Source organism: Micropterus salmoides, unplaced genomic scaffold (assembly GCF_014851395.1).
Source record: "Micropterus salmoides isolate LMB-PRFRI ecotype aquatic unplaced genomic scaffold, ASM1485139v1 Ms_hic_scaffold_23, whole genome shotgun sequence".
Taxonomy (NCBI): Eukaryota; Metazoa; Chordata; class Actinopteri; order Centrarchiformes; family Centrarchidae; genus Micropterus; species Micropterus salmoides.
In genome coordinates this window covers 4,784,805-4,797,790 of record NW_024041484.1, presented here as the reverse complement: position 1 = coordinate 4,797,790, position 12,986 = coordinate 4,784,805, and the positions used below count along the sequence as shown (strand labels likewise).

General features: G+C 39.9%; 2 long non-coding RNA genes across 4 annotated transcripts; both read right to left on the bottom strand.

Moving 5' to 3' along the window:
* Positions 1-4,938: 4,938 nt before the first annotated feature.
* Positions 4,939-5,986, bottom strand: LOC119918547. The gene is made up of 2 exons (XR_005447463.1): positions 5,362-5,986; positions 4,939-5,274 (listed from the first exon to the last, which is right to left on the bottom strand). It is a non-coding gene; the product is annotated as an uncharacterized LOC119918547 (long non-coding RNA).
* Positions 5,987-6,606: 620 nt separating this feature from the next.
* On the bottom strand, positions 6,607-11,398 carry LOC119918546. 3 transcript variants are annotated; one of them, XR_005447461.1, is made up of 3 exons: positions 11,080-11,398; positions 6,920-7,077; positions 6,607-6,677 (listed from the first exon to the last, which is right to left on the bottom strand). It is a non-coding gene; the product is annotated as an uncharacterized LOC119918546 (long non-coding RNA). The 3 variants fall into 3 exon arrangements; XR_005447462.1 differs by lacking the exon at positions 11,080-11,398 and adding an exon at positions 7,174-7,543; XR_005447460.1 differs by lacking the exon at positions 11,080-11,398 and having other exon boundaries at positions 6,920-7,543.
* Between the last annotated feature and the right edge of the window lie 1,588 nt (positions 11,399-12,986).

Sequence of the window (12,986 nt, the reverse complement as noted above, 5' to 3'; positions counted from 1 at the left end):
AAGATGGAAAGAACTGTGAGTGCTTCTAACAAATGTAACTGTTATTTAGCGAGAGCAGCACAACATGGAACCAACACACAAGCACCGGAAACGGAAATAAGTCAACACACTTACCGCAGTACATCAGCAGTACTTATAGCGTTTCTGTGTTACAGTTTTTGTTAACATACAAAATACAGATTTTGGCCCATAGTGTTAAAAAATTCTACACAAAAGCAGAGACGTTTTATTTATAAAATAGTATATAGTAAATATACAGGCCTCTGCATGTGAATAGTTCTATGAATCACGCCTTCTATTAGAGTCGGCCAAAGCACCTCCTCCACAACATAAGTGATGTGCTCCCTGCTAAATACTAAAAATAAAAATATTGTCTTGCATGCCTTATCACTGGATTGAAAATGGCCAGTTCCTGTTTATAGGTCCATGATGCAGAAACATAAGCGAAGGAGTTAGGCACTCTATATGTTGTCTAGCAGTTCTGTAGAAAATGCAAGAATTATGTCATTGGTTAGGTTCTTTTTTTACTTACAGTAGGCTACTGTCATACTGTACACATCGTATAACACATAGGCCGCACCATACCAATTTATTTTGTTCACCGAGCAGCATAGACATAATACTATATTCTAGGACTACATTGTACTGTACAGTGATGCAGAATGATGAGCAGCAATTATAGGTACTGCGCAGTCTAGTACAGAAAGATGAAGACATACCCGTTCTCTTGTCTAAATATTATATTATGCCTGCTGTGTAGCGACTACGGTGGGGCTGTACTCTCTGCTCAGTCAGGCCATGATTGATGGCATGGTCCACCAAAGTGGCCCTAATTTCATCAGAAATATGTCTATGTAAATTGCCTGGTGCCCTTCTTTGTTGTCATTTTTGTCCTCCTCTTGCTCTTTCTACCTGCATGTTTGCAAATTTCTCACAAAAGAGCTGAGCTTACCAGAGGTCTATTTGTGGCGCTACAGCTGTGACTATTTGGTTTTCAATTACTGTTGTGTGTGTGGGAGGGTTTCGAGTGGAAGTGTTTTCCCAATGATTGCAATAGTTTTAATTCTTGAAGAAAGTGTTTAATGTAAGAAACTGTGTGGTGTTCTGCACCATGTGTGTTGAGGAATTCATCTCAAAGTGCAAAGCTGAAAATGCGTGTATACATTTGGTGTTGTGTGTAACGCATGGTTGCAAAATGTAAGGTTTTCCCACTTTGGTCCAAGTCACGTTGAACATTACGTTGCGGTAGTTTCGTTTCTATGAAGGCCAGCTACACTGAGGGGGAACTATCTGCAAAGGGAAACGGAGGACAGCGGGCCAAAAGCATGTTGAGTAGAGTCGAGCCGAGGCGAGTTGGTACCAGCATTGAAAAAGCGACATAGCAGTTTTTTTTCTGATTATTTAGGCACAATTTTTGTAACTATTGACTAATTTTGCAATTTTAACACACTAATCACAAAACCTTAAACCAAAACAGCAAAACATTATACATCTCTTGGAAAAGCAAACCAAGCAAAACTCTTCAAACTCTTTTAAAACTTCTTTTTACATCAGTCCAGTACACACAAACGTCTTTGAGTAAGCACACGAGGCAGCAACTATGCACTGATAGTAAATGTAAAACACTTTTTGCAATAAGGGTTTGTCATGCATGTAGCACAGTAAAACTCACATACAAACAGGTGCCCAAATGGATGTGTATCCTTTAGTAGTTTTATACAATCTGAGTCTCTTTTGGATGGGACTCGATTCAGCTGCTTCATCCAGTGCAGAGAGACTGATTCTGTTGATGCTTTGGAACATTGTGTTATCAGCCATTATGTGGTTCTGTAGTTCTGGGTGTGATGCAGTTATTTGTGTAGTGAACAATCAGTGGAAGGAGATGACGCCTGTTCTTATTACAGATCTGGCTTCATTCAAAGACTGAGCCTTTCCCACATACACAGGAAGGGCACAGCCTTTCATGTGAGATAAGGACCCCTGCATAAAGTCAAGCAGAAATACCAAACTTAAAATGTTTATTCTATTATTGCTGTAAAGGTGCCACTTGCCAACACTTTCCGGGAGGACAAAAAGGTCAAGCAACCACGTTAACCCGGCCTTACTCCTGCAGTCCTGCATCCACCAAAGGCTGAGTGGTCAGAAGCCATGAAAGTGAGACTTCAACACACACACACACACACTGCTCATTCCTTTATTTATTTATTAACGGATAAGATAAACAGACATTTAAACTGCCTGGCTGGAGAAAAACACATAACCTCAAATTTGTTTTATGAACAGAGAATGCCTACTCACACACACATATACACATTATACATTATATATATACACACATTATATATATATATATATATATATATATATATATATATATATATATATATATGTGTGTGTGTGTGTGTGTGTTTTATTTACTTCGTTTAGTTAAATAGTCTTTGTTAAGTCAGGTAGGGGCCCTCTCCTCTTCAATTTTGACTAGATTATTTACCCTGTTTACCTGTTTAGAAACTATGTTGAAAGCTAAAGAATCATAGGAAAGTTAATTTGAAGAGCTCTTTACTTCATGTCCTTGTGCTCATTTATCTATTACTGTCCGTGTTTTATTGTTTAAACTGATGCCGTGCTTCAACTACCTTTTATGTATTTTCTTATTGAGAACGTTTAACAATCAATATTGTCTTGAAAGTTATTTAGTTAGGCTGTTCTGTTCATCTGCTATGATTATTATAACAGTTTTTTTTGAATGCTTAAGCATGATTTTGAAAGCAGGGCTTATTTTGTCATAACACTACACACAATTCACAGAACTATTCACACAAGTAGCAGAAAACCTCAGGTAGTTTGCAAAATGAAACACTTCATTCAAAAATATACAATAATTTATACAAATCCGATTTTGTCACCGTGTGGCACACACATGGTTCAAATGATCTAATTCTGTTTGAACCAGTTAAACACTGCTATGCTCGATCTAAAACACATTTAAAATTCCTACTTTTCAAATGACTACTTTTCAGAGAGTTAGAGTATTGGATATATTGACCAAACATAGCACACACAGTACAGCATACTGATACATGTTTAATTTCAGCAAAACCAAATGTGGAAACAAAAAAGAAAGCATGAAGTACAGTACAAAAAACTAAAAATGTATAATTATCTCTTCGCCTGGCTGGATCTGGCCATAGCACTTCATCCACATCGCAGGCTATGTCCTCTCTCGCAAGACAGCGAGGGAAGTATCGTCTTGAATGGCAAATCCACGCTTGCACAGATGCTGCATCCATTTGGTTGCTGGCATCCTCCATAGCTTGAATGAGGGGCATCCTGATATAGGGCTTGAGGTCATAAACTTTCCACCGCCATGCCGAAATAAAACTCCTCAATAAGATTAAAGAAGGGAGAGTATGGCGGGAGGTATTGGAGTATATATTGTTGATGCTGATGAAACCAGTTTTGGACAAAAGCAGATCGGTGGAAAGATACTTTGTCCCAGAAGATAATGTACCCCATCTGCTCTGCATCCATTTGGTTTTCAGCTGTGATGATGTTGTGCAGTCTGTCTGAACAACATGATTAACGGTCCTGTTGTAAGGACCAAATGTGCATGGAGGTGGAGGACCCCATTCTGGGAGATGGCAGCACACATGGTGATGTTACCACTACGCTGGCCCGGCCCATTGAGAATAAGTCTATGTCCGGTGATGTTTCTTCCCCTTCTTCTTACTTTAGTCAGGTTAAATCCAGCTTCATCTACGAAGATAAATTCATGCTGGATTGCAACAGCTTCCATTTGCAAAACTCTGAAAGATAGACAATGTGTTGTTCAATGTCGGCCTACTATAGATTTACTTGACAAAGGGTTATTTGGGCAGTGTGCATTACAGTACATACTTCCACATGTTCATGCCGCAGGTCTTTTACTATCTCCGAATTTTGTTCAAATGGCACTTTGTAGAGTTGTTTCATCTGTGTGTGATGTTTTTTAAGGATTCCAAATTACTGTTGCAACAGTATTTCTGTTCAAGTTGGGCTGAACTCTCTGTCCAGCCTCTCTGAATGTCAACCCATGGTTTCAACATGGTCAATCAACGTTGCTCTAATATCATTTGAGGTCTCCCTCTTCCTCTTACTGGAACATTACCTTCCAATTTTTTGTGGCTGACAGGTAAACACACCTGTTGCCTTTTTGATTGGTGAGTTTAGAATTGTGCACCTAATTGTCTGCACACCTGATGGCAATGTTTGATCAATTAGTTCACAGGTGTGGCATTTTAGACAGTAATGTCTTAACATCACAAAGATGAGACATTGAGTTAGATTTTTGTGTCTAATGTAGCCTGTGTGTGTTAAGTATTTTGCAAAAGGTGTGAGGCCGAGAATGTGCTTATAATTGTGCAGATCTGGGCTGTAGTTTTGCTCCCTGAGTCTAAGGTTTCACTGACAATGTGTTATATAACATTTTAGTGTGTAAGCAATTGTACAAAACTGTAATTGTATTTAACTGTAACCGTTCTAAGCATTTTGGATGATTAACTAAGATACTTTCTTTCCTTTATCTAATGCTTAAGAATTTAATAATGGTATAACTGCCTATGGCATTTACAGTTTTTCCAATTGCTAACACACAATTTTGCAAACTAGTCTGGTTTTATCAAAATACTTAACACAATTCACAAAACCACACACCCAACACAAAAAATACCTCATATCCTGCAAAATGAAGCACTGCAACCGAAACTACACATAGCATTATCAAAATCAAACTTTTGCATGAAATGGCACACACTTCATTCACATTACCAGATTTTTGCCTAACCAACTACACACTGTTAGGCATAATGAAAAGCACCCCCATCTTTAGTATGCTTTGCCATAATACTAAAATATGTATCAGATTGTTCACATGCACAGAAATATTTGCAGAAACACACATGCTGTTGAAACTTTATTTTATTTTTCACTACAGTAAACAAGTCAGTGCAACATATGCACAGCAGAAATATTTACATGGGACTGAACAAAAGTATTCTTACAAAAACAGTAAACTGAAAAAGAAAATTTCAGAAAAAATATATTACAGTAAAAAAAAAAAAAAAAAAAAAAGGCAAGAAAAATAATTAGGCAGGATCTTCTCGCACAGCCGGGTCTGGCCACAACGCCTCGTCAACATCACAGGCAATATCTTCCCTTGCCAGACATCGAGGGAAGAAGCGCCTTGAGTGCCTTATCCATCCCTGAATTGCACCCACATCAATCTCATCACATTCCCTGAAAACAAAGATCAGTCAATAGTGTTATCCAGTACACTGGGAAACAATGTTGCGTGTAGTCTACTGCAGTCAATATAGTACTTACATCCGCATATGCTCGTCTGACCTCTTTGTTTCTTTGAGAGTTTCTCTCAAACGGCACCTTAAAGTTGTTTCATTCTGATTTTGTTTCGCTTGAGAATGTGAGCCAATGTGGACAGACTGACTCGTTGAATGTTGTTGAATAAGATGTTGTCTTGGATGATGTGGCTTTGAATTTCTCGTAATCTGATTTCATTATGTTCCAAAACCAAGTTTACAATGCCAGCTTCCTGTACCCCGGTGAACATTTGGCCCCTCCCTCCACCAGGGTGTCGTCTCTCAGTCCTTTAGAAAAAATATAAAAAAAATATATAGGGCTTGGACAATGCAGCCTAAATAGTTTTCCCCCACAGTAGAGTACATTGTACAGGAAACTTTTACAGTTCATGAATGGCTGATCATACATTGGTCATACACTAAGTAAACAGGTGTCACCCAATGATACACTATGACATGGGGTGTACTACATGAAATTTTGGTTACATACCTGTTTTCCAGTCTAAAGGTCCAGATGACAGAGGAGACAGCAAAACGGCTCAAGTTTGGCTGCACTCTCTGTCCAGCCTCACGCATAGTCAGCCCATGGTTGATGACATGATCAACTAAGGTTGCTCTGATTTAATTTGAAAGCGTTTTTGTCTTCTTTGGCCATGATATCCTCTACCTGCTCTACCCTCTACCTCTCACTCTTCCTCCCCCTCTTATTCTCAACCTCCCTCTTCCTCTCTCTGCAACATCTTCCATTGTTGTTGTAAAAAAAAAAAGTGCTTACCTTTTGGTCTTTTCATAGTGCTTACATCCTGATTGAAGTGTTAACAATTAACCATTGAGGTGTTTGGCCAGGTGACACATGTAATTAGCCAATTAGCTCATGTAGTGTAATTTTGAATGGTAGGGTTTTGAAAGGGCAAACATGTGACTTTGTCAGATTGTTGTGTCTTATGCAGAGAACCGTGTTCAGTGGCATTTTGATATGCAAAATGTGTGTAAAGCAGAAAATGTGTTTAGACTTTGAGACTTGAGAAGAAGTGTTGCTCTCTGTGTGGCCGTTTAAATAATCATGCTGTGCATGTCATTTTAGTGTGTTAGCAATTGGAAAAAAACTGTAATAAAGTGTTGATATTATGGAAAGAGATGATTGGAATATGCGCAAATAGGGCTTTAAGACATTACTTTCGGGTGGGCTCTCTCTCTTCTCTTGTTAGGGTTTGTCAGGACTGTAGGATGCAAGACTCAGCATACGGAGGCAGAAGTGGTGAGTAACTTTAATTTCAGAAATACTTAAAAAGGTGCAGGGAAGAGGGCAAGGGATCCAAGGGACTGTCCAAGGGCAGGTCCAGTGAGGGGGGAATCCAGATGGAGCAGGAGTGGAGTGACGACGGGAGTCAATACACACAAAAAAAACAGCGTTAAGCAAGGTTCAGTAACACGGGATCAAAAGATAGAAGGCTAGAAAGGAGACCGGAGCAGTTTTAGACTACAATCTGGAATGGGCCGATGAAATGGGGAGCCAACTTCCTGCTGTAGACCTTGAGGGGGAGGGGTTTTTCAGAGAGCCGTACCTGTTGCCCCGCAGTGTAGGTGGGGGCCAGGTGGCGACGACAGTTGGCCTGCCTCTGCATGGTGCTGGATGCGTGGATCAGGGCTGCCCTAGTCCTCCTCCACACCCTGAAGCAGCGCCGCATGTGAGCCTGGATCGAGGGGACTGCGAGTTCCTGTTCTTGAGAGGGAAACAGAGGGGGTTGATAACCAAGAGCACACAGGAAGGGCGACATACCGTAGATGCGTTGGTGAGGGTGTTGTGAGTATATTCAACCCAAGGGAGCATGGAACCCCAGGATGCTGGGTGGGATGCAGTGACGCAGCGTAGTGCAGTCTCCATCTCCTGGTTAACGTTCTCCGTCAGGCCGTTGGTTTGGGGATGGTACCCGGAGGGAAGGCTTGAGGAGATGCCCAGATACCCTATTACTTCTGTTCTGTCTCCCATTGATTGCATTCTGGTGGATGTTTTAATCATTGTTTGTTTACTTTATATCCATATTTACCCTCACTTGCATTCACTTTAGTTAGTTGACAAATATTCACTTTGATCACGGGAATGTGTTGGTACTGTTTTACAGTTTCTCGATAGCTCTCCACACAAAACCATTCAATCTTGCTCAAAAACCAAACTTCGCCCTCAGACATAACACTCAAGACCCTCAAAAAAAAAAAAAAAACCAACCACACACACACACCACAACACAGTCTTACACACTGTTGAGATAAATTCAAAACAAAATGTACAAAAACTGGTTATTAGTAATGTTGCTTGTGGTTATCCCCCTCAAAACTTTCACATGAATACAAAAGAAAGAACAAATGTACATGTGCACATTTTTCGTTCCTTAGTGTGCTGTACAGCACAACACACCAAACAACAACAACTATTCTGCCCCAGCGTCCTATCTTTGGTCTGGGACAGGCCAGAGATTCTTATCCAACGAAGGTTAAAATCAAGGGCAACTGGATAACGTTGGATAACTATGACCTGGATGACTGAGAATCTTCATAGACATCTCGCCAGAGATTCTTGTTCTCCACTTCCTTCTCTGCCCTACTCCTGCTCTGCCTCCTCCACCTCCTCATCCTCCTATCTCATCTCCTCCTCCAACTCTTACTGTTCCTCTTCCTTCATCTCTTACTCCTCTCCATAATGCTCGTCCTCCCCCTCTTACTCCTCCTCCTCTCTGGTGTCCTACACTTTCCTTCAGATTTCTCTGGATCCATTGTTCCAAAACTGAATGAACTGACTCTGGCTCTTTTATCTGTGGAAGCTTCTGATTGGTGCATTATCAATTATGACCGTTTGTGTTTCCATCTGGGTAGCTGTGTGCTAATTGAGCTCAAGCTGTGCTGATTGAGTGAACAATATTGAATGTCAGGTCTTTCTCAGTGACCACATGGTGTAGGCAATGAGAAATGAAGGGATTTGTGTGTAGAGTTTAGAGAAATGGGTGTTCTTCTTGAAAAAAAAAATGGAACTATGGTTTTGAAATTTTAGTTCAAAGGCTTGCTTATAGTGTTTAAGCAATTGCAAAAAACTGTAATTAACCCAGGTCAATGCATGGAGGACTCATCCTCAGAACTGAGACTGATTGCTTAAACTAACTAATTAAAAATAATTGAACAATTAAGAACTAACTGATCACTAGTAACACTTGTTGTAATTATTAAGCTATACCCAAGGAGTCCTAAAAGCCTTGGGCAGACAGCTATTCTTTTTAGGTGACACCCCCTTTACAAGTGCTTGTGGTAATATTTCCAGGTGTAGGTTCACTACATTTGCAATGACCATATTTACATGTTTACCTGTGGCCTATTTACATGTAGAAAGAAAATACACAGAAGGGAAGGAGACAAAAATGCACAGTCACTTTGCTAATCCCTATGGTCTACAGCATTTGGCAACATGTTCTTACAGACATCAAATCTAATGTCATCTCTCACTATGCACTTGGATAGAAACACTTGCCCTGGTTCAGCTACTCCTCTCCCTGGCCCCTAACTATTCTTCTCTCCTCTTCTGTGTTGAAACTCAACTCCACAAAGTCCCGTTTTTACTGCATTGTGTATGTAATTTAAAGAACGTCAACAGCTGGTTGAAATTGGAATCAGCTGTGGTTGATTTAGAAATGCTTATTAGCTGTTTCAGTATAGATTTTGAGCTGCTATTATAGCATAAGTTCTTATGTTTTTATGAAATTTCTGGGTTTCACTTGTGTTCTGGTTGTGTGTTCTTGTTTCCCTGTGTTTAGTCTTTCATGTGTGGGATTTCGTAGTCTAGTTTATTCTTTTGTTCATTTGCATGTTTAAGTTTACTTAGTATCTGTCTGTGTTCTTTGCTTGGGTAGTTTTTGTCAAGGTGTTTTATTTTGTGATTTCATGCCTTGTGTATTATGTGAGATACTTCCTGTTTTAGTTTGTAATTTTGTCTGCTTCATGTGTCACTGTCTCTCTTTGCTTCCTGTGTTGGCTGTCTCTGATTGTTTTAGTGGATTCACCTGTGTCTCGTTAGTTGCTCCCTCACCTGTTGTATTTAAGTGGTTTGCCCCTTCACTCTGTGCCAGTTCATTGTTTTCATGCCTAGTGTTCTCCATGCCTATGTACTCCAGTGTTTCTCGTGCCTTTGTGGATTTAGTTTGGATTTACTTCCTGTTGGACATCTTGGATTAGGGTTGGAATCTTTACATGTCACACGATCTTTGAAACCTCTCACTCAAAGAGCAAAACTGCACACCAAATTTCCAAAACCATAAGCTATTTCTCAGCCTTTTCCGCACAGTTTTCAATTGCATAAAACACCTTTTTCAAAACACTGCACACTATTTAGAACACAGAAATTTTAACCGGTTGCAACTGCTGTACTGTTACCGCTACTGTATACAACACTGTGCTACTATTACCACAGTAATGTTTTGCCAAATAAATATTTTCTGTTTCAACATTGTATTGGTGTACTTTTCAACCCCTCTCAGCAGATTACTTTCACTCTAGAACATTGTATGGAAATGTAAACATAAACCTATGAAATACAAGATCTTTAGATTTAGAACAGTGTGGTATATCCAATCATTTACTATTATGAAAAAAGTTTTTACCATTCGACTATATGCAGCAAATATGGTTAGGGTCATTTTAGTGATCCTGGTCTACTCTGTTCACACTTTGTGTTGTTTTGGCCTTGTCTTCTCTGTGTTCTGTTTGGTCCTAGTTTCAGTCTGTTTTCCCTGTTATGTTTGTAGTCTATCTGTATTATTAGTTTTTTAGTCTGCTCTGTGTTTGGTGCCTTTAATGCTGTTTCAGTCTGTCTCCTGTCTTGTTTGGTTATGATCTGTGCCTGCCTTAGTTCTTGTGTTTTTTCTATTATCTGGTATCTGAATGGAAGCTCTAAGCGGCTTGGTCCACATCCATCACCCTATGGACTTTTCATTTCCCCACCATTAGGTAGAGGAAATTCCTGAGCTTCTCATTCAGAGATTCAGGGGAATCCATTTAATGTTACACATTTCCTGACGGTTATTTCAGAACCTTTGAAAGAGCCGTCAGGAAATGTGTGAATGGATTCCTCTGAATCTCTTCACAACAGCTTTGTTGAAGAGGATAATAAAAAAAAAACACACAAAAGAAGAAAAAAAAATGTTGAGAGGAGAATTGGGAGGGTTACTTTAAAAATGGAATCCGTTACAATTACTAATTACTTGTTAAAAAATGTAACCAGCAACATAATCCAAGTACCAGAAAATAAGTAATAAGTAAGGTAACCTGATTACTTTTAGTTACTTTTGGATTACTTTAATACCAAATACGCAAATAAAGAAGATGAATGTTTTGTAGGTATTCTTTGATATTTTAGAGTGTCATTTTCTGAAAAACGATTTTAAAATGTTGATGAATCAGCTGCTAAAAAATAGTGTTTCTGGGACGGGCACCACTGCTTAGTGAACAAAAGCACACCTTTATTCACTGATTTTGCTGAAACTGTATCATATTAGATGGAAACTATTATCTGGTTTTCTCTCTTTTGTTCCCCTGCTGCTTTGCCTCAACTCTGTGATTAAGGAGGTCCCTGATGGACAGATAGCTTTACTTGTTGCTGTAGCAAGTCAGCTAACTGCTGCTAACTAGCTGCCATTATCTAATTAGCTCAGTTAGCCTACAGCTACTGATCAAATTAGCTTACTCTGCCCGTACTGGTAACTCGGACCACCTTCGTACTGTATTCCCACTGGTCAAACTGGCCTCTGTCGGTCTTGAAAGTCTGTGCTCGGGTCCGGCTGCTGTGTTCATGAGCTGGCATCAGTACACAGAGTCTGCAAGACAGCGTGGAGGCGTAACCACATTCAGCTACTGGTTACACGTTTAGTTGCCAGTGCCTTGTGTTTCTGCATTTGGGTCTGGTCCTGTCTGGTCCCCTCAATTGGTTTCACCTTCTTGCTTGTGTTCTCAATACTGTCCCAATACACAAGTTATCATTTTGGCAAGAAAGGTTAAAAGTTAAAAAGTGTTCTTGACACGCCCATTTTACCGAGGATGCATCAGTTCGTAACTTGTGTGAACTTGACAGCACAGATATCCCAGCATTCATTCCAGCATTCAAGTGAGGGGCGGAAAGAAGCTGAGAGAGAGGCCAACAACAGAACATTTTTTAAAACTATTTCATCGCTAAATCCACTTCTGAGAAGATTTACCGCGAGAAATCAGCTGTGTAGATGTCGAATATTGACAGTTTTACTAAAAATTATGGCGAATCCAAAATGTGCTCAAAGGTTTTCGGAGTTGTGACGCTCCACAACTATCAGCGGGGGAAGCTAGCGAGCTGGCCGGCCAGTCAGCTCACAGAGCCTTCAACAGACATGCAGACCACTGCAGCCAACACAGCAAGAGTCCAGCAACAACGGCAGAGTAAAGACCCACAGCTCTATGATAGTTTTAACGTTCGTACCAAGCGGGAAGCTTCTGGTCTACAATATGAAGCCGATGCGGAAGTCCCTGAAACCTGCATTCTATTGAAAATCCAGCAAGGGGCGACTTATGGTTGCAAAAAGAAGTCCGGCTCCCTTAGAAATAATGGTAAAATGACCCTACAGCTGAATAATTACCTCAGTAAACACTTTGATAATGAGTTTATGGTCTCAGTCGCTAGTTTCAAGTCAATACAAAATGATGTGGATTTAGTAAATTATGGTCCTATTTATTTTAAAATAGACCATAAAGCAGAGTATGTTTCAGTGCGGGATTATCTGTGATTGACAAGTCGTTACCATGGTGACCTGTCAGGCTAGAGTGACTCGTACCCACGGCACTGTGTAAATTTAACCAGTGCCATTGAAAAAGCTTATTAGGAGTTGGCTGTTCACTTTCTCTGGTGAATACATTTAGTTTTAAGACAAAGTTATCAGCCCTGTTAAAATGATGTGAGTTACAGATGCACTTAGCTAAGCAAGCTAGCTAGCTCCACACACGGCCGTTAGCTCCGCCGTATCGTCACTTAAAAAATATTACAAAAAAATTATGTACGATCCAAATTAGCGACAACAGGCATTAACGAGAAACCAGGGCTTGCAAAAGGTTCCCAGGTACTTCTTGAATATGCGCAAACAGGCATTGGGGGAATACATATGCTATCTCAGCTGCAGTCTAAAAGGAAGAGGTGTGATACAAATTTGCGACTATCAGTGTTAAAGGGGTTTTTTAGACATTACATTGTTAGTGTACAGTAGAGTTGCGGTCACAGTATTTGCTTTTATTTCATATAATTTTTAAAACATTGAAAAGACTAAAATACACATTTAAGATAAATATAAAATTAGTAAAATAAAATAAAAGGGATAAAATAAAGTCAAATAAGATCGGGAAAAGCTCTCCTATAAAAGTATGTTTTAAGAAGGGACTTAAAAGAGTTCACTGACTCAGCTGACCTGATTTCCTCGGCAGGCTGTTCCAGAGCCTCGGGGCCCTGACAGCAAACGCTCTGTCCCCTTTAGTTTTCAGTCGAGACTCTGGAACAGACAGCAGACCTCTGCCCGAGGATCTCAAGGTACGTGCTGGTGTGTATGGGACTAAAAGGTCAGAAATATAACAAGGCGA